Raw genomic sequence first — 19,570 nt, 5'->3', positions numbered from 1 at the left:
CTCAGGTTTCCAGGTGCAGGAGAGACTGGCACACAGTTACAGGGCTCCTTCAGCATTGAGAGGTTCTAGTCAACAGTGTGGCTGGCAGAGATGCAGGCCTTGCACCAGCAGCAGCTCATCCCAATAGACCCTGGGTATGGGTAGCGAGGAGAGCTTGCCTCTGCCTTGAACACTCAGTCTTCACCTTACTGATGAATGGCCTTGGAAAATCATCTCTCCCAACAGAGACCAGGTGTTTATGCAAGAATGAATCAAATGTGGAATGGGCACAATTCCACAAGTGATTGGACTAAAGCAACCCTACTTTTAGGGGTCCAATCCCCGTTCTCGAGACAAGCTGTCCTTCCATTCTGATATCATAACCATAGTGCTTTGTGCTAAAGAATGTGGAGGAGACAGGAAGGAAGAGATACAAGATGGTGGAATCTTACCCCAGCTATGCTGAACTCTGTCTACACTAGCTTTCTCTCCTTCCCTTGTCTATAACATCAAATGCTCTTTTGGTATCCAGCACCCTGGTGTGAGGCTAGTCCTTTTGTAAGGAGTGTGAATGTTGATTCCTGTTTCCTAGGACAGCTCCTAATGGGAGGATGTCCTGCTGGAGACATGTGTTACCAGGCCTCAAGGATCAATGGAGAGACCAAGTAATTCTGTCTCCCGCCATGCAAGCTGGCATGGCCAGGCTGTATGACAAGAATACAAATAACCCTTCCATTGCTGGGCTGTGCTCACAGTGCTAACACGTTTATGATATTAATTTGATGTGGCTTTGATATTTATAAGAGATACCACACACCATACCTTACACTATATTTAAAGTTAACAACTGCTGTATCACTAATCCCTTTACCACCACACACTCACCCTACCTCCACTTTCCCTACCCTGACCCACCCTACCTAAACTCCATCTACCCTACCCATCCTATCACATTCTGTACCCCCATTCACATTATCTCCACGCACTCTGCCCCATCAACCCACCCTAACTCCACTATCCAGCCACACTATTCCTATCCCACCCACCGTACCCCCACTCTTTGTACCAGCACCCACCCACCCTACTCCCACCTCTAACCTCATAAACCCACTGTATCCCCACTGTCTCTGCCCTCACCCACTGTACCTCCCCACTCTCCACTCTCACCCACCCATTCTCTCTATGCACATCCACTCTACAACTACTCTCTCTCTACTCCCACCCATAGATATGATATGATATGATATGGCATTTATAACGCGCCTATACATAAGTGTTTCATGGCGTGACGAGGCAAGGGAGGGGGAACAGAGGGAAGACAGAGGCAAGGATCTTACTAGGCCAGGTGACATTGAGATCACGCAAGTGCAGGGGAGTGGGGAAGAGGGAAACGTGTGAGGGGGAAAGGGATGGTGGCAGTGCAGTACATAGGATAACAAAGAATAAATAAAAACCAATAAATACAATAAATATGAAGTTCAGCCAAGTGGTGGCAAGTGCATGGGAAAGTGCAGACATCAGGTGTCAGGTGTTGGTAGGCTGCTGTAGGGATACAGAAACAGTCCCCGAGTGTAGGGAGGGTTCAAGGGGCAGTACAGGTGTGCAACTGGTGGGGAAGGGACCCGGGCCCGAGAACAGAGGGTAGCCAGTTGACCAGTGCAATTTCAGATTCAGCCAGAAGTTCAGCAGGGGAGAGAAGGTGAGAAAGCAGAAGCAAAGAGAAAGGTCTTGAGGTCCTTCTGGAACCGGATAAGGTTCTCCTCACTTTTCAGAGAGGCAGGGAGGTTGTTCCAGAGGGAGGCTCAGCTGAAGAAAGAGACCTACCACCAACTTGTTGCTTGGAGAAGTGACTAACCCTGAGGGAGTTGGAGGAGGATGATCGAAGGGCTCGAGAAGCAAGATATTTAGGAAGAGAGAGTTGAAGGTATTTAGGCCCCAGGCCCCAGAAGGCCTTGTGGACTTAATCCTCTCAGCCACTGGGAGCCAATGCAGAGATTTCAGTCCTGGAGAGATACGATCACTGGGCTTTAGGCGAAGGACAAATCTTGCAGTCCTATTCTGGATGAGTTGCAGAGGGCAGAGAGTAGAGGCAGGCAGATTTAGAAAGAGGCTGTTGCAGTAGTCCAGCCTAGAGAGAACCAGAGATCTGAAGACAGTGAGCTTCTGGGGAAGGAGAGGAAAGGAAGAATACCTCGGAGGAGGTGCAGCTGGTAGTGTGACTCCTTAGAGACATCAGAGATGTGAGGAGAGAAGGAAAGTGTGGAATGGTATATGGCACTGAGGTTTTTAGCCTCACAGGTGGGAGCAGGAAGAGGGCCAAGAGAGGCGGGCCAGAGAGTGACAGGAAATGAGGGTACAGGTGTGCCAATGAGGAGAATCTAGATAGAGATGGAGGAAAGGAAGGACCCAAGTCAGACCTAGGAGGGTCTTTGGGAGAGGAAAGAAGTCAGCCAAGCCAGGGCCTGATCGGTGATGCCCAGATTATCACGGAGATAGTTGAGCAGGATGGCATGATTGACCGTGTCAATGGCAGAAGAGAGATCAAGTAAAATGAGAACACAGCGGGTGTTGGAATCGAGGTTGGAGAGCAGGCCTTCACAGACAGGAGGGCTCGGCAGAGGGTTTCTTAAGAAGAGGGTGCACAAGAGAGTGCTTCAGGGGGGAAGGGATGACTTCAGTGGCAAATGAGTGGTTGCAGAAGTCAACTAAAGCAGGAGCCAGGGTGTCAATATGGTCCTTGATGGTTTTAGAGGAACAGGGGAGAACCTGTTTTGACGAGACTTTCATAGATCAGACTTGTCTAGAAACATTGTCTGGGGAGAACAGGGGAAAGGAAGAGAAGGGGGAGGAGGGGTGGCCAAAGAAGGGCCAAAGGAGGAGCAGGGAGTAGAGGGAGGAGGAGGAGGAAAAAAAGAGAGGACAGGATGTCCTGAGTTTTAGAGATGAAATGAGAAGCCAGGGCCATGCAGAGGGCCTGGGAGGGGACAGGAGAAGTAGAGACTGCAGCAGGATTGGCCAGCTCCTTGCAGATTTTAAAGAGTTTTGCTGATTTGGTGGATGCCGCAGAGACGCGGGCTTGGTTGAGGGCTCTCTTCTTGGTGTGGACAGAGAGCCGGTATTGCCTTTGGAGCAGGCGGCTGGCCTGTTTGTCAGAGGATGTACTTGAGGCATGCCATTTCCTCTCATCCACCCTGCACTTGCGTTTGAGGGTGACAAGGTTTGAGTTGTACTAGGATTGGCACTTGGCCTTGGGCTTCAAACGGATCCTGGTGACAGAAGCACGAACATCCAGAGTATCAGATATAACAGAGTGGAGGATAGAGAGGGCTGTCTCGGGGTGTGATTCTTCTGAAGAGGGGTCGGGGGGTGAGAAAGTGGCATCGAAAGCCTCAACTGACACACTCTTCATGGTTCAGATAACCAAGAAGGTAGGTGGCTGTGCTGGAGTTAGCTTGGCCTAATTCTACTCTCTCTACCTCCACCCATCCAAACTAACTCCACTCTCTCTACCCCACCAACCCTACCTCCACTGTCACTACCCCAGCCATCCACTCTATCTCCCCTCTCTCTAACACCACCCACCTAACCAACCTCTACTCTTTCTACCCCACCTACCCTACCTCCACTCTCTCTAACCCCACCCACCCAACCTCTGTACACTCTACCCCCACCCACAGATGCTAACTCAACTCTCTCTACCCACACCCACCCTACCTCCACTCCCTATACCCCCACTCTCTCTAACCCCACCCACAATGCCTCCTCTCTTCAGTCTCACCTGCTCACCCTAACCCAACTCTCTTTTCCGCCACCACTCACCCTACCCCCTATCTGTCTACCGCCACCCACCCTACCACCACTCTCTCGACCACCATCCACGCACCCTGCCACCACTCTCTCTACCAAAACCCTCCCTTCCTACCTCCACTATCTGTACCTCCACCCATCCTACTCCCATAATCTGTACCCCCACCCACCCAACCCCTACTTTCTCTACACCCATCCATCCTGCCTCTACTCTCTCTACCCCCACCCACCATACCTACACTCTATCTACCCCATCCCACTCTACCCCAATCTCTCTACCCACACATACCCTAACCCCACTCTCTCTAACCTCACCCACCCACTGTAACCCGACTCTCCTTACCCCAACCCACCCAACCACCCACCCCCCCCTCTACCCTGACCCACCCACTGGAGCCCCTCTCTACCTACCCCACCACCTGTACCCCACTCTCTCTACCCTCATCCATCCACTCTACCTTCACTCTCTCTACCCCTACCTCCAGTCTCTCTACCACCACACACCCACCCTACTTCCAGTCTCTCTACCACTGTCCACCCTAACTCCACTCTCTCTAACTCGACCTACCCTATCTCCACACACTACCCCCACCCACCCATGCCAACTCCATACTATCTACCCCACCCACTGTTCCCCCACTTAACCCACCCACAATACCCCATCTCTATCTATTCTCACCCACGCTACCTCCACTCTCTCTACCACCACACATCCATTCAACCTCCACTCTTTCTACCCAGACCCAACCTATCACCATCTTTTGCCCCTACCCACCACACCTTCAATCTCTCTTCCCCCATGCACTCACCCTATATCGTTTCTCTCTACCAGCACCCACCCGCCCTCTACTTTCAGTACCTCCACCAACCCTACATCTACTCTCTCTACACCCACCCACCCTAGCTCTACTCTCTCTATGACTACCCACCCACCTTAACTCCACTCTCTCTACCCCCACCCTACCACCACTTTCTACCCCTACACACCCTACATTGAATCTCTCTGCCTTACCCACCCTCCTCCCACCCCCTCTACCTCACCCACCCGTCCTCTACTCTCTCTACCCCCACTCACCCACCCTACCTCTGCTCTCTCTACCCCCACTCTATCTATACCACCAACTCTACCCCCAGTCGCTCTACTCCCCCGACCCACCATACCACCACTCTCTCTGCCCCCACCCACCCTACCTCCACTCTCTCTACCCCACCCATCCACTCTAGCTCCATTCTCTCTACCTGCACCCACCATACCTTCACTTGTTCTACCCCCACATACCCAACCAAACTCCATTCTAGCTATCCCCACCCACCCTACCTCCAATCTCTCTACCACCACCCATCCTACCTCTACATTCTCTACCCCCACCCATAGACACTAACTCCACTCTCTCTACCCCCACCCAGTCAAAATAACTCCACTCGCTCTACCCCCACTCTCTACCCCATCCACCCTAACTCTACTGTCTCTACCCCAGTCATCCACTCTACCTCCCCTCTTTCTAACACCACCCACCCAATATACCTCCTTTCTTTCTACCCCCTTCGTCACCATCCCTTTGGACTGTTAGTACAGCCAGACCTGGCCACAATACCGTGGCAGCTTATATCAACCAATTTTATCATGGACCTACCCACTTCTGACGGTCATACCACAATAATGTTTACAGTGGACTCATTTGCCAAATTAGCCCACTTTGTCCTAATGCCCCAAGTAACATCAGCGGCTCTAATGCTAAGTACTTCTTCCACACCGTTTTCTCTTTATATGGTCTTCCTGACACCATACTCTCTGATCGTGGGCCACAATACACCTCCAGATATTGGGAGAGAGTGTGCGAATCTCTAGGGATAAAATGCTCCCTTAGTTCTGGTTATCACCCCCAAACAAATGGCCAGACCGAAAGACTTGAGCAAACATTGGAATCCTACTTACATTGCTTCATCTCTGCAATGCAGGATAACTGGAAGGATCTCCTCCTCCCTGGCAAGATTTGCCTACAACTATACACTCCATTCCACCATCAAGACCAGTCCATTCTACTGTACTTTTGGGTATCATCCTTCCAGCATCCCAACTTTAGGCTCTGCAACTACCAAATACCCTGATATAGAAGAACTAGTGGAGAACATACAAGAAGGACACAAGACGGCACGTGCTGCACTCACAACATCTAGGATCCAACAAAAAATATATGCAGATCGCAAGAGAACAAAAGAAACCACTCTCCAGATTGGAGATCAAGTTTGGTTGGCTTCTTGTTTTCTTCCCAAATCTTTGATTCCTTCCAAACTCTCTCCATGGTATTTCAGTCCCTTGAAAGTCCTTACTGCTATAGGTCTCTTTGCATATCACATATAGCTTCCACTGACATGGTCCCAAATCCATCCTGTGTTCCATGTTTCCCAACTCAAACCACATGTTCCAGACAGGTTCCTCAGACAGAATAGAGGATGTCCTCCACCAGTTACTTCCAATGCATAACAGGAGTATGAAGCAGCAGGTATTTGTGATTCCCGATATTTTCGAGGACGCCTACAGTAAGGGTTTTTTGCCTTTGGACCGTACATGGGAACCTGCAGCATTCGTCCATGCTCCTCTTTGTGTACACTTTCACAAATCCCATCCTTGGAAACTCGGTCCTCTTCCATCTCAAGGGGGCACACTGTCATATCTTGCTCCTCCTCGTGGTCCCTGTGGCACAAATGGAAAAGTATGCACATCAGAAGTGTGAAAACCTTTTTCAAAATGGCTCGGAATGGTTCCAGAGTGCTAAACCTACTTCAGCAGTCTAGCAGTTTTCAAGATGGTCACCAACCAAGGCATGACCAATCAGTTCCCTTCTTCCTGTTATAAGCAAACTGCAGCTCCCAGTCCAGTGGGCTGCTTCTTTCTTGATCCCAGGCCCCCAGAAGTATCCTAGCTCTGCCTCAACTCTATTTCCTTTGTTCCACTTCTCTACTGATTCCCATCCCCCCTTCTCTTGACTTCCATCTGCCTTTTTTTCCCTATTTCTTTCAACCCCCCATTATTGGGACCCTTGATCACATCATCCTTGGCCATATGCAACACGTTCCTCAAGTCTACTGCAATCGAGCGAAGTGCAACTTGTTCCTCATTGCCAGACAACTGCCAGCGCGGTACGGCCTCAGAACCCTCTTCCCCTTCCAGAGAGAATGCTACCCATGGCTCTACAAGCCCAGAGCTTCATCAGCGCTTCTCGCTGCTCGTTCCATCCTCTCTACCCCGTCAGAGCTGCCAAATGTTCACCACAAGAACAACCAGCGAGTTACACTCCTCTCTATATTCCCTACTCTCCGTTGTCCTACAAGAACGGAACTAGCCATATGGCTAGAGACCTAAATAGATACTTCAGTTCGGATTCACCTAAGTATTATAGGACACGAGCTGGGTGCCTGGGTTTTCTTCTCCAGGAGGGTTTCCCTGGCCTCATTCCGGAACTGAGGGAGTCGCCTCAGCCCTTTAAGACAAGGTAGCAATACTTTGAGATGAATGGGGATGCAGAATTTACTCAACATCAATGATCGAAACGACTCAAGTAGTTGTCAAAAAGGTTAACTGTTTTAATATCAATTTCAATTATCAAAAACAGGGAGTTACAACGGACTTCATCCGATGTCGCACAGCAATCTCTCAATTTACTTTAGAAAAAACAAACACTACATAGAATAAACTCGACACGAAGGACATGAACCTATGTATTTACTAACATCATACTACGTGGCAAACTTCTAAAATCTAGTGGCAAATGTGATAGTCTTAAAGGGAACACCTACATATACTTTCTATGGGATACAGGGATGTGATTGGATCTCTAAGATCAGGAGGGCAACTAAGCCTCACCCTAAAACTGGCCACTATGAACGTCACTAAATACACAATGTCCCATTGGATCTACAACTATAGGGCTCTCAATCATGCGGACCCCTACAATTGGTTGGCACTCTTGCTTTCGTCAGTTTTTTTCCACCCACGTATAGCAGCAGGCAGGCTGGACTACCAGGTGCTGGTGAGCTGATCATAACCATAGCTTCTCACCAAATTAGCATATCATCCATCATCACCTCAGTTGTCTGCTGTCAATGAAGGCTTTGAACCTGGCCTTGGAAATGTTCTTTGCTCTGAAGAATACATGGGAGTGAAGGCACTCTCTGCCCTCAATGCCCCGTTGTGACCATTGTGATCGTCCAGCTTCATCCATTCATGTGACTGAAGACCACAAAATCGAGCTCTAGTGCATTCAAAATACCATTTTTTAATAGACCTCTGACATCTTCCTTGGTTTGTTCATGCCTTCTGAACAGGAGTTTTGTTCTTTCACACGATTTGTAACTTCTTTCTGCTCATCCATGCCTTATAAAACCTCGGCTTCTTGGTCTTCATCCATACTTGCCCTGCTGAGATCTGCTTAGATTAATTCAATTACTTGTTCAGCTGCGACACACTGGAAATAGAGGCCTTCACTCTTTTACATCTAGCGCTGCTATGACACTTTGTGGAAAACATCCATACTTCACTTGATTCCTATATGTATATGTTGGCGCTTGCTGCAATCTTTTCACTACATAGCCAGCCTTAAGAATGCTTCATCTGCTTGCGTTTCGTTTGTGTATTTACAACATATAAAATGACTCAATATCTTTATCGTTTCTTGAAGCATAGGTTTCTGCATCTTGAGCCCAAGATGTCACTTATCTTTGATACTTTCTTGATGCCTTATACAATGTTCTCATTCTCTTGTCTCTGCATATCCTCCATTTATGTCGGTTCAGCTTCATTTGTGCTGTCACCAATCTGCTCTTTCACTCATTGGTTCTGCTTCCTCCAGGATTTGATTCAAGCGGCCATCATGCTGTCTTGTATGCAGGTATGGTTTTCATTATGGGAATCTCGCCTCCAAGATTCTCCTTGGTATTGGTATCTTCACTGGTACTGCACGTGTCTTGCATTCTGGTACCCAACATATAGACAATGTGGGCGAGATCATTTTGGTGGGTTTATTTGGCTCCTCCTCTACACTCCCCCCTCTGGGCAATTCATCAACCACACTCCCATCCATCTTTACATCCAAACATCCTCACCTGAAGAAATGCTTTTTCGGAACCCATATCTTTACAACTCCTTTCAGGCATCCGGCGGATTTCACATGATCATCTTTGCTCCATGTCATGAGCATGCACTGTCCACTTGGACTGCAATAGATCCATTTTCCCACATACTTCTTATGGTTCTTTGGGTACAAGAACCTCGTTCCTTCATGTGCATGGATACTGGACTTCACAAAGTCTCTGATTTCTTCATCTGTCAGGTCTCTAACCATCCATCCGGATTCGACATTGATCAGTATCTTCATCCCTATGGCTTTCTTGGCTGTCTTTTTGGACTGTGCAATGATTATTCTAATCACACAAAACCCAAGCAACACCATCACAATCAGGGCTCCAAGAAACTTGAAGATGTCTGCCATCCATTGTGGAACCCAAGAAAAGAGTGATCCAAACCGCTATCATCATCAATGTCTCCTACTTCGTCTATCATCTGGACGTGTAGCTTTATCAGCATCTCTATGGCCTCCATCAAGGTGCCATTTTCTTCGTCATGAGAAGGTATGAACGTGCAACATGATTCTCCGATTTTTGCACAAACACCTTCACCCATAGCTGTAATCATGTACAGGATGTATCTGTTCTGAAGAGTCATCAGTCGTATGGCTCTCAGCTCTTCTCTGATAGCATTGAATCCCTTAATAGTCATGTTGATTCTCTATAGAAATTCACATCTGGTAATCTGCAGCCATTTAGTATTTTCTCCAACTTGGACACTCGGCATAAAGATCTATTGACTTGGCTGAGAAATAGTTCTCCCCCTTCATTCGATTTATCAGCTCCACAGATCCCTTCTTCCTCAGGTGAGCATCTGCTTTTGGAAAGCTGTCAAGACTTAAGTCACTTTTTGGAATCATCAACGCTGGAACATGAACATTCACCAATAAACACTTACCTCTCCAGTAACTTGAGCAGTCTTAAATAGGCTCTGGATCCACATGCCCAATAATGATCCATAATTGCTGCTGTTCCAAGTTTCATTCCTGGCACATCAAAGATTCTGCCATGTTAGGTAGAATTCTCATAAATGGTTGATTTCCCTTACCTACTGAGTCCCTCGGCAGCTTTTCTGGATTTCTCTAATGTATTGTTTTTCACTTGGTAAGAGTGTGAGCCTTTTATCCCACTTTTACATGTGTTTTGCTATGTGTATTTCTACTTTTTGTGTGATCTTGGGCACTGGAGCCTCACCTACTCCAGGGCACCATATTCTTCCATGTGTGTTACACAGCACCTTCAGTGCAGTGACACATGGTTGTATTTTAAATTTCCCACTGACTCCATTTTCTGGGGCTGACTACTGTCCCCCAGAAAAGATAACGTTGACATTAACTATATTTAGTGACTTTTACCACAGACCTAGTACACCCCATCTTCCATGGAGTATTGGAAAAGGTTAATTCTTATCCCTTTTTGTCTGTGCCTCTTGAAGCATTGTTTTGCTCCCTTTACATTAAGACTTGGCTGGTGGCAGTGGTATCTACCCTAACTTTTCTACCGCGATTATCTTGTATAAATGTGGTAATGTTTTAGGCTATTATATTAGCCTCGAACATAAACCCGCTTGACCAAATACATTTTATTTTGGCTCCGGCCTGGTTTATTCACCATTTCTTTTTGTTAAAGTCTTTCTCATGTTTTACTCTGCGTGCTAAACCAGGTTTGGTCCCTTTGTTCCTCGCCTTTTGGCGGGCTTCCACACAGAAGCCCTCCTTTAGGCACCTAAGAATCTGGGTAGGCAGGATGTGAGGGAGGGGTTTTTAGGACCCCTGCCATGGGTCCCTTGGTAACCCAAGTCGCACTCCTGTCTGATTGGCTAAGGGGACTGGCCTTACCAGGCCAGCCACCCTGCTGTGTGATTGAAAGCCAGGCTGTATGAATGGGGGAAAACTGCATAAAAAGCAGGTCTCTTGTGACTGGAAGAGCAGAGTCGCCACTGGAATAAAAGAACCAACGAGGAACTGGAAGAAGAGGACACCTACAACGACTGAACCGCCCAGTGTAGCCCTGCTGCAGGTCCGAAATCCAGAATCCGACGACAGAGAAGATCCTCCAAGAAACTCCTTCCCTTGAGCTGGTGGGACCAACCTGTTTACCCAAACTGCAAGCCAGGACCCCTCCGCTGGTTGAATTTGCTGTACAGAGCTACAGTGGGCCGGATAGCCAGGAAGGTCGAACCCTGCTTGGGTTTTAAGGAACGCACCTTTTATTTGTTGCTTTGCTGCTTGTTTCTTCCCTGGGTAGTGCAGGACCCTCCAGTCTTCCTACTTCTGATCAGTCCGACAGTTGATTCAGGAATGGTGAGCCTGCAGGAACTGTGCAAATCCAGTTGTTCGTTTCTTTCAGCCGCGGGGGAAGTATTTGAAATCTTTCTGCAATGCAAGGGTTTGTCCTTCTCTTCTATTTGAACTAACTTTTCTATCAACCAACCTCGTCCGGAAACCATGACACAAACTTTACTGCAAACTACACTGAACTGTATTATCTTGAGCAAAAGACTTTTGAACCATTGACTTTGGCCCTAAGCCTTTTCTATCTGATTTTATCATTGTAGTCTCTCTTGTTCATTTGACCTAAGTACTTACCTGTTGGTGTGGATTCATTTCTTTAACTTTTGTCTTTCCCTCCCTTTTAAATTGTTGGAGTGCCATTTTTCTCCCCCCCTCTCTTTGTGAGCTTAACTTGTCTGGAATTTAAGGGAAGTGGTGTGGTGTATTAAGAGAGTGATTTTTAGACTGCTTATAATAGTGTAATGTTATACAACTGAAGAGTGAAATGAATGTACATTCTTTTACTTGAAAACCTTGAGTCAGTGTTTGCCTGAATCATAGTAATTGCTGTCCTTTGTGTAACTATTTGATACTGCTCACTTACTCTTGAGATACGTGTGGCTGCTCTGGTACTGCTACCACTTTACCTGTGTAGTACAGGCTTGTACCAAAGGTGAAATTGCACTGTCACTTGTAGTCTTAATTGTGTGTGGTGTTCCCAAAGGATACTGTATATAATTTCTGCCTAACACTGGTGTACAGCGGTGAGGATCAAAGTATAATAATTACACTTAGAGTGCTGCTATTACCTTGGATCAACTAACCACAAGGCTAACATCACAAAAAAGCAATATTAATCATGTCTGATATGGAAAGCCACAGTCAGGAGACCCTCCTGTGTTACACTGCTGATTATTTGAGAAACATGTGTAAAGAAAGGAAACTCTCTGCTAAAGGCAAAAAGTCTGAATTGATTGAAAAATTGTTAAATGGTCCAAGTCTAGGGAGTGGGTCTGAAATGCCTGACTCCTTAGCGAATGTGGAAAGTATTAAGGATGATAATGTATCTGTTACTGATGAATTGGAAGAAGTAGATGTGTCTCCTAATGTAGGTCTCTCTGCTCCCTTGCCTGCTCAACAACCTCAACCCTTGTCCACTGGGACCCCCACAGGTCCTACACTCAGTCCTGAATTCATTGCTCTAGAGAACAAGAGGAGAAATGGAGTTGAATCATGAACTAGAAATGAAAAGATTGTCTCTTGAAAATGCTTCTCTCCCAGAGTCCTCTAGGTCTTCCAGTTTTAAGAGACCCTGTATGCCTAAAGAAATTGTGGGTATGTATGAGGTTAAGCTTGATATTTTGGATTGGTTGGCAATATTTGAGTATAACCATGGTATTCAAGGTCTCACAGGGAATCAATTGCTTCCCTGGCTCTTCTCTAGGCTACCCACTGTTGCATCTGATGTTGTGATGGAGTTGGGGGAGGTCGATAGGATGGATTATGAGTGTGTGAAGCTAGCATTCATTGCTAGATTTGGGAAGACCCCTTCCCAATACCTTAGGCGGTTTAGGACTCTCAAAAAGCATGATGGTACCCCTTGGGCTACCTGGGTATGTGAATGTGTCACGCCACTTACCCGGAGACCGGGGTTGTCTGTCCCCGCCTGGCCTGTCTTCTCTTGGCGGTTCAATCTGTGCTTTCGCGCTTGGGGTCCGCTCACCGGGTTACTTCTGGGTTTCGCGGCTCCTTTCCCCAGCGCATGCGCAGGGCACCGTGTTCCTCGCACCGCGCATGCACGGTGCGTTCGACCACTGGGATCAGTGAAGCTTGCACTTCAAGCCTCGTTCTCAGGACGCCAGCACCTGGGAACGACCCGGCTTGCGTTGCAAGCCTCCCAGGTGCTGGTAGTCCTATAAAGGGAGGCAGCGGTCTTGCTCTAGTCCCGTCTCAATGCGGTTAGCGCTCTGACCGTGTCTTCGCACCAGATCCTTACCTGCCTTGCTCCAATCAAGTTTGATGGGGATCCTAGATGAGTGGCAGAGTTTTGTAATCATTGCCGGATCCACTTTCTCTTCAGATCCTCCTATTTTAACAACGATAAGGCTAATATTGGATACATCCTAGCAAACCTAGCCGGAAATGCTTTAGCATGGGCAACACCCCTGGTGGCAACCAATAGCCCCATTCTGAATGATTTTGTGGCATTCGAAAAGGCGTTCCTGGAAGTCTTTCAAACTCCCAACCTGACCTTGGCATCTCAGAATCAGCTAATGGACATTAAACAAGGAAACACGGACATAATATCCTACATAAGCCGTTTCCGCCAGTTAGCTACAGACTCACAATGGCCAGAAATAACCCAGAAGACTCTATTTCATCGTAGTTTGAGAGAAGAGTATAAAGATGAGCTGCTACATATACCAGAACCAGAAACCCTGCAATGTCTAATTGAATAGGTACTTCGGATTGATCAGAGATTGGTCGAATGGAGAGCCGAAAGGCGTCGACATGAGAGAACAAATCCTAGAATTCCCAGTCTACCTGTCAGCACGTTTGGACCCACAGATCCAGGCCCTGAATGTCACACCTCGGCGCCGTTCCACACTACGACCCCGTGCTTCATACTTACCTCAGGGCTGACAGTGGAAAAGGACATCTGGCAAAACTATTGCGCTTCGCCGTTCTGTTCGGCATTCTGCAGCGCCATTCTTGATGAAGTGGAGAATGCCCTGGAGGCTAGCGACTACTGCACCAGCCAGACGGTTTCAAACTACGATTCCCATGAAACCTAAGGGAATTCGTAGTCCATAACATCACGTGTGCCTCCCCTCACTTGGCTCCACCTCCTCATTGATTTAAGCTGCTGCAGCCCGGAGGACGCTGCTTCTGTTTGAAAGTTACAGCCGGCGCTTAAGTTCCGTCTTCATCGCCTTGTTTCTGAAGCTCCTTTTTATAGTTTCCAGTCTGCTCAACGGAATTCTGTTTCCTTCTCCTTCATTCCGTCTTCCCGTGTACCGAACCCTCGTTTGAACAAAGGACTGCCTGCCTGCCGTTTATAGCCTTTCGTGCTCGCCCGTGTACCGACTTGAGGATTGATGTAAGGACTGCCTGCCTGCTGATTCTGCTACCTTCTTGCTCGCCTGTGTACCGAATTGAAATATGCCCAACGGACTGCCTTAGCACTTTTTCTCAAAGTTCTAAGTATTTGTTTTTTGTGTGCTTTCTACACGCGCCCTACTCCCATCTGCACTCCTCCTCTCGTTTGTTTTGGAATCTTTCCATTTGGCTCCACTGTTAAAGGACGCTTGCTGTTACGGATTCTACCTGGCTCTGCCCTATAAGTGCACTTTGGGACGCCTTGCAGTTGTGCACCCACCTGGATCTAGTGTGTCCCTCGTTCCGCCCGGGACTAGCTACCCAACTAACATTCCCCGTTTATTATTTTGCACTGTCGTTGTGTTCTGCATCCTGGAGTACAAGGGAACTCTGACTTCCTAGGGTAAGACTTTCAGTGTCTTTCCTCTTTGTTACTTACACTACTCAGGATAGATTCTAATTCCTTGTCTATAATTTCAGGGGATACCAGGGCATTGTGGTTTCAGAATCCGGGGACTGGGTTGTTCAGGTACTATTCTCTCTTATTCCCACCTACTGGTAGTTGCAGTTATTCCAAGTGATTAACCGTGTGTTGTTTCTTGCAGCTGGGTCCATGGCAGTGTTTTTCTCCCCGCTCTTTTGGGTGATCGGTCCCTCTGTCTGGCACACCTATCAGCAGTGGGTCATATCATCAGAAAGGTCATTTTCCCTCATAGAGAGGAGGCTCGGGTGGAGGCTCCAACCCGAGCTCTTCAATCAACGCACAGTCTCGCTGGTCAGGCCTCCTGTCTTGTCTACTCCCGTTCGGTGAGTAACACTGAACCTATGCAGCTGGGAGCAATCCGGGGTCCCTTGTCTGAAGAAGAGAAGAAACGCAGAAGAGACCAACAGTTGTGTCTGTATTGCGGGGCTGCAGGCCACTATCTAGGTACCTGTCCCTTAAGATCTCGTAAAAAGGCGGGAAACTAGAGGACCTGTCCTGTATAGGAGGGGCAACGACAGGTCCTACTCAACTTCATGATCCTTCCATTTCCTGTTCAGTACATTATCCCATGCAACCAGCTGTTCTGAGGACTCTGAAGATCTTATTAAGCTGGCAGGGAAAATCACTGGTAGTTCCAGCTCTGTTGGATTGCGGGGCCTCAGGAAACTATATTGATGAAGGATTCGCTGTTGCAAATGCAGTACCGTTGTTTTCCAGAAGTGCTGTAATACCTGTGGAGGTCATCGATGGGACATCCTTTTCCTCGGGCCCCATTCGTTTGCACTCAATGGGAATTAATATTCAGGTTGCGGAACACAAGGAACAAATTGCTTTTGATGTGATTAAATATCCAACATAGCAGGTGGTTTTGGGTTTGCCTTGGCTTTTGTGTCATAACCCATCTATTAACTGGGAAAACCGTACCCTGATGTTTGCTTCTCCATTTTGTCAGAAGCATTGTGGAATGTCTGGCTCACTGAGTGGTTCCAGTGTCTCAACCTTTCTCGAATCCAGCAGCAGTCGATCAGTCCTGTGTTCAGTGTCCCAAATTCTTCAAGCTTATACTGACTAACTACGCGTCTTTTCTGAACCAGGGGACATACCTTTGCCACCACACCGTTCTTTCAACTGTGCAATAGATTTGGTCTCTGGAGCTGTGATTCCACATGGGAAGGTATACGCCTTGACGCAGACCGAAAAGCAAGTATTACGGGAATATCTAGACGATTGTCTCACAAAAGGGTATATTGTACCTTCCAAGTCTCCTGTAGGATTCCCATTATTTTTCGTCAAGAAGAAAGAAGGTTCTTTACGTCCTTGATTATCGGCAACTAAATGAAATCACTCTTAAGGACCGGTATCCGTTGACCTTGATTCGTAGTATCCTGGAAACCCTCCATGCAGCCCGGATTTGTACCAAGCTTAATCTTCGTGGGGCCTACCATCTATGAATATAGAGTAATGCCGTTCGGCTTATGCAACGCCCCAGCCCTCTTCCAATGCCTGATGTATAGCATTTTTGGTGATTTGATTGGCATCATGGTCTGGGTCTACTTGGATGACATTCTGATCTTTTCCAGTACTCTTGAGTATCATATTGGGCATGTTCGTGAAGTGCTTCGACGTCTATCCCAAAATCAGTTATTTGCCATGGCCGAAAAATGTCTCTTCCATCAGGAAAACATGGAGTTTCTAGGTTACATGATCAGTGGCAAAGGTATTCAGATGGACTCCGGAAAGGTACAAGCAATTTGGAATTGGAAACAACCTCACAACGTGAAATCTCTTCAGCGATTTCTGGGTTTTGCAAATTTCTATAGGCACTTTATTCCCAGCTTTTCTCATGTTGTGGCCCCTCTCACAAGACTGACTAGTAACAAAGTGTCATTTGTTTGGGACTCATAGGCCTCTTTGGCTTTCAATGCTTTGAAAACCGCATCCAGTACAGCTCCAATACTACGTCACCCACGTGATGAGCTGCATTATATCGTCGAGGCCGACGCTTCAGATTATGCCGTCGGAGCTGTCCTCTTGCAAAAGGACCCTGAGTCATCAGATGAACATCCAGTAGCCTACTTTTCCCGCAAGCTCTCTTGTAGCAAAAGAAACTATGCAGTTATTGAAAGAGAGTTGTTGGCCATAAAGACAGCATTTGAAGAATGGAGGCACCATCTACTTGGGGGATGCTTTTCCATGAAAGTTTGCACCGACTATCATAACCTTCAGTACCTACGGTCCTTGCAGTGCCGAACTGCTCGCCAGGCTCGATGGGCCTTCTTCTTTTCCCACTATGAATTTCACATAACATATATTCCCAGTGCATCCAACTAAAGGCTGACTCTTTGTCCCGCTCTTTGAATAAAGAGGAGAAAGAGACCAGGACTGAAAGGCCGTTGATCTCACCTAAGCATTTTTTGTCTACATTGTCTCCACATCTCCAGACCATCCTGAAGGCAACCTCATCGGATCCAGAACGCTCAAACCTCCTCAAACGAGCATTTGTCACTGAACGTAATGGTTTACTTTTCTTTCAGAACAAGCTGTATATCCCTAAAGGAACACTTCGTGCTAATATATCCATGGATTTCACGACTCCATGATCAGTGGACATCGGGGTGTCAAAGCCACTCAGGAACTAGTGTCCAGACAGTTTTGGTGGCCTGGTTGGGCAAGGGACATTAAATCATATGTAGAGAGCTGTCCAGTCTGTGCCCAGACCAAGGCGCCTAGGAGAAGGCTCTTGGGGTTGCTGCGACCTACTGAAATACCTCCTTATCCATGGCACACCATCGCCACTGATTTCATCGTCGATCTACCACCCTCGGACGGACATAATTGTATAATGGTCGTAGTGGATTGCTTTACTCAAACAGCTCATTTCATTCCTTTCTGCAAGATTCCCACCGCGGCCCAGATGGCTTCAGCCTTTTTGCACAACATATACCGGCTCCATGGACTGCCAGAAAAGATCATTTCTGATCGAGGATCACAGCACCTTTCTTCCTTTTGGAGTAAATTATGTGATCATCTAGGCATTCACAGAGCCTTAAGTTCAGGCTATCATCCGCACACCAACGGCCAGACCGAAAGGATGAATCAAACCTTGGAGGATTATCTGAGGTGTTACGCAAACGATACCCAATCCACCTGGATAAGACATTTGGATCTGGCAGAAGCCTCTTACAACAACACTGTCCATGCCTCCATCGGGCTCAGCCTGTTTTTTTGTTCGTCAACTCAACATCCCAAAATGATGCCTTTTCGTCCTGCTTTACCCAGCACTGTTCCATCTGCCGATCAGTTGGTTACCACCATCCAGAAACAACATGAGTTGGCATGTGAGGTTCTGGTGGAGGCGACACGGGAGCGCATGAAGAGGCAGGCAGACAGAGGTCGGACCCCAGAGCCCGATTTCCAGGTGGGAGACCAGGTCTGGTTATCCTCCAGAAACTTACCTGTACGAAATCTTCCTGTCAAACTGGCTCCCTGCTATCTTGGTCCTTTTAAGATCTTAAAACATTTGTCTGCAGTGTCTTACCATCTACAATTCCCTCCTACCTGGCGAATTCACCTGGTCTTTCATGTTTCCCTTCTGAAGCCTTTTGTAGTTGACAGATTCAGACGTTCTTGCCCCCGTCCGGCTTCTGTTCAGGTTCTGTAATGCTTACCTGGTATCCACAGGGACGTCACTCAGCCTGTTCTGACCTCTTACGACCTCAAACCCTTCCCTGGAGGTTATTCGACTGGAGACTGGTCCTGAAACACAGGATTGGTAGAGTTTAACTCCCTATTGTCTCTGTGTGCTTGCACCTCTGCTTCCCCGGGGTCCAACCCTTCCCTTTGAACCACAGCTCACCTTGTTTTCTTGGATAGTGTGCTCTCCATCCTGCATTCAGGGCAGGAGCGCATTGATTGATGCAGGCTCGTTGCTGTCTAGTTACTTCACTGGCAAGAGTCCGACAGGTAAGTATAATGAGTCTTTTGAACAGTTCTCTAACTTCATTCCTTTCGTTCCTTAGATGATGGCCGGCGTCCGGGGATGGCAGCGTGCTGCTGAGATGAGTAGCACTGAAGGTGAGTGAGAGCGCGATGCACAATGCACCCCTTTCGTATTTATATTGAACTGAGTTATTTTTCTGTGTCTTTTAGGTGCCGCAACGTTTTCAGCGTGGATGCCGGTTATGAAGAACAAATGCGGTGAGTAAGCGCAGTATGCAGCGCCTCTAGATGTTTCCACGCTAACCTGTAGTGTCTTTTCCCTCTTGCAGATGGATGAGAAGTTCCAGAGACAGAGTTCTCTCAGAGCGGCTGGGATTCAGGTAAGCGTTTGAAGCTCGAACAGTATTTAAAAATAAGCAAAGATTTGCAGAATGCTTACTAATGCCTTTTTTCTGTTCTTTTCCCTTTTCCTTAGGAAGTGGCATGCCGGAATGAGAATGACACCGCCGAAGATGCCCGCAGAACAGTAGGAGTGATGAATGATGGGCAGAAGTGCTGCAGGGTAAGGCTGTTCCTAATGGTGTTCTTGTTCTTGCAGGACCTGAGCGCAGGAGAAAGATGCAGGCCTGCTGGAGACCGATCCGAACATGGTGAGTGTCACGCTGCAGGTGCAGAAAACGCAAAGCATGTTTCTCAGCCTGGGCATGGCTTAAATAGTCTCTGGGTATCCCAGGTGTCTCTGGGCTGAACCACACCCAAAAGAGTAGACTGCACATGCAGTTCTGGGAACCGAAATATGTGGGGGCATCCATCTTGTCCCCATCAATGCACTGCAAGTCCAATCCCCAATGTTATCCTATGGGAG

This window comes from Ambystoma mexicanum, chromosome 1p (assembly GCF_040938575.1).
Source record: "Ambystoma mexicanum isolate Mex_15411 chromosome 1p, UKY_AmexF1_1, whole genome shotgun sequence".
Lineage (NCBI taxonomy): Eukaryota > Metazoa > Chordata > Amphibia > Caudata > Ambystomatidae > Ambystoma > Ambystoma mexicanum.
This window is presented reverse-complemented; position numbering follows the sequence as displayed.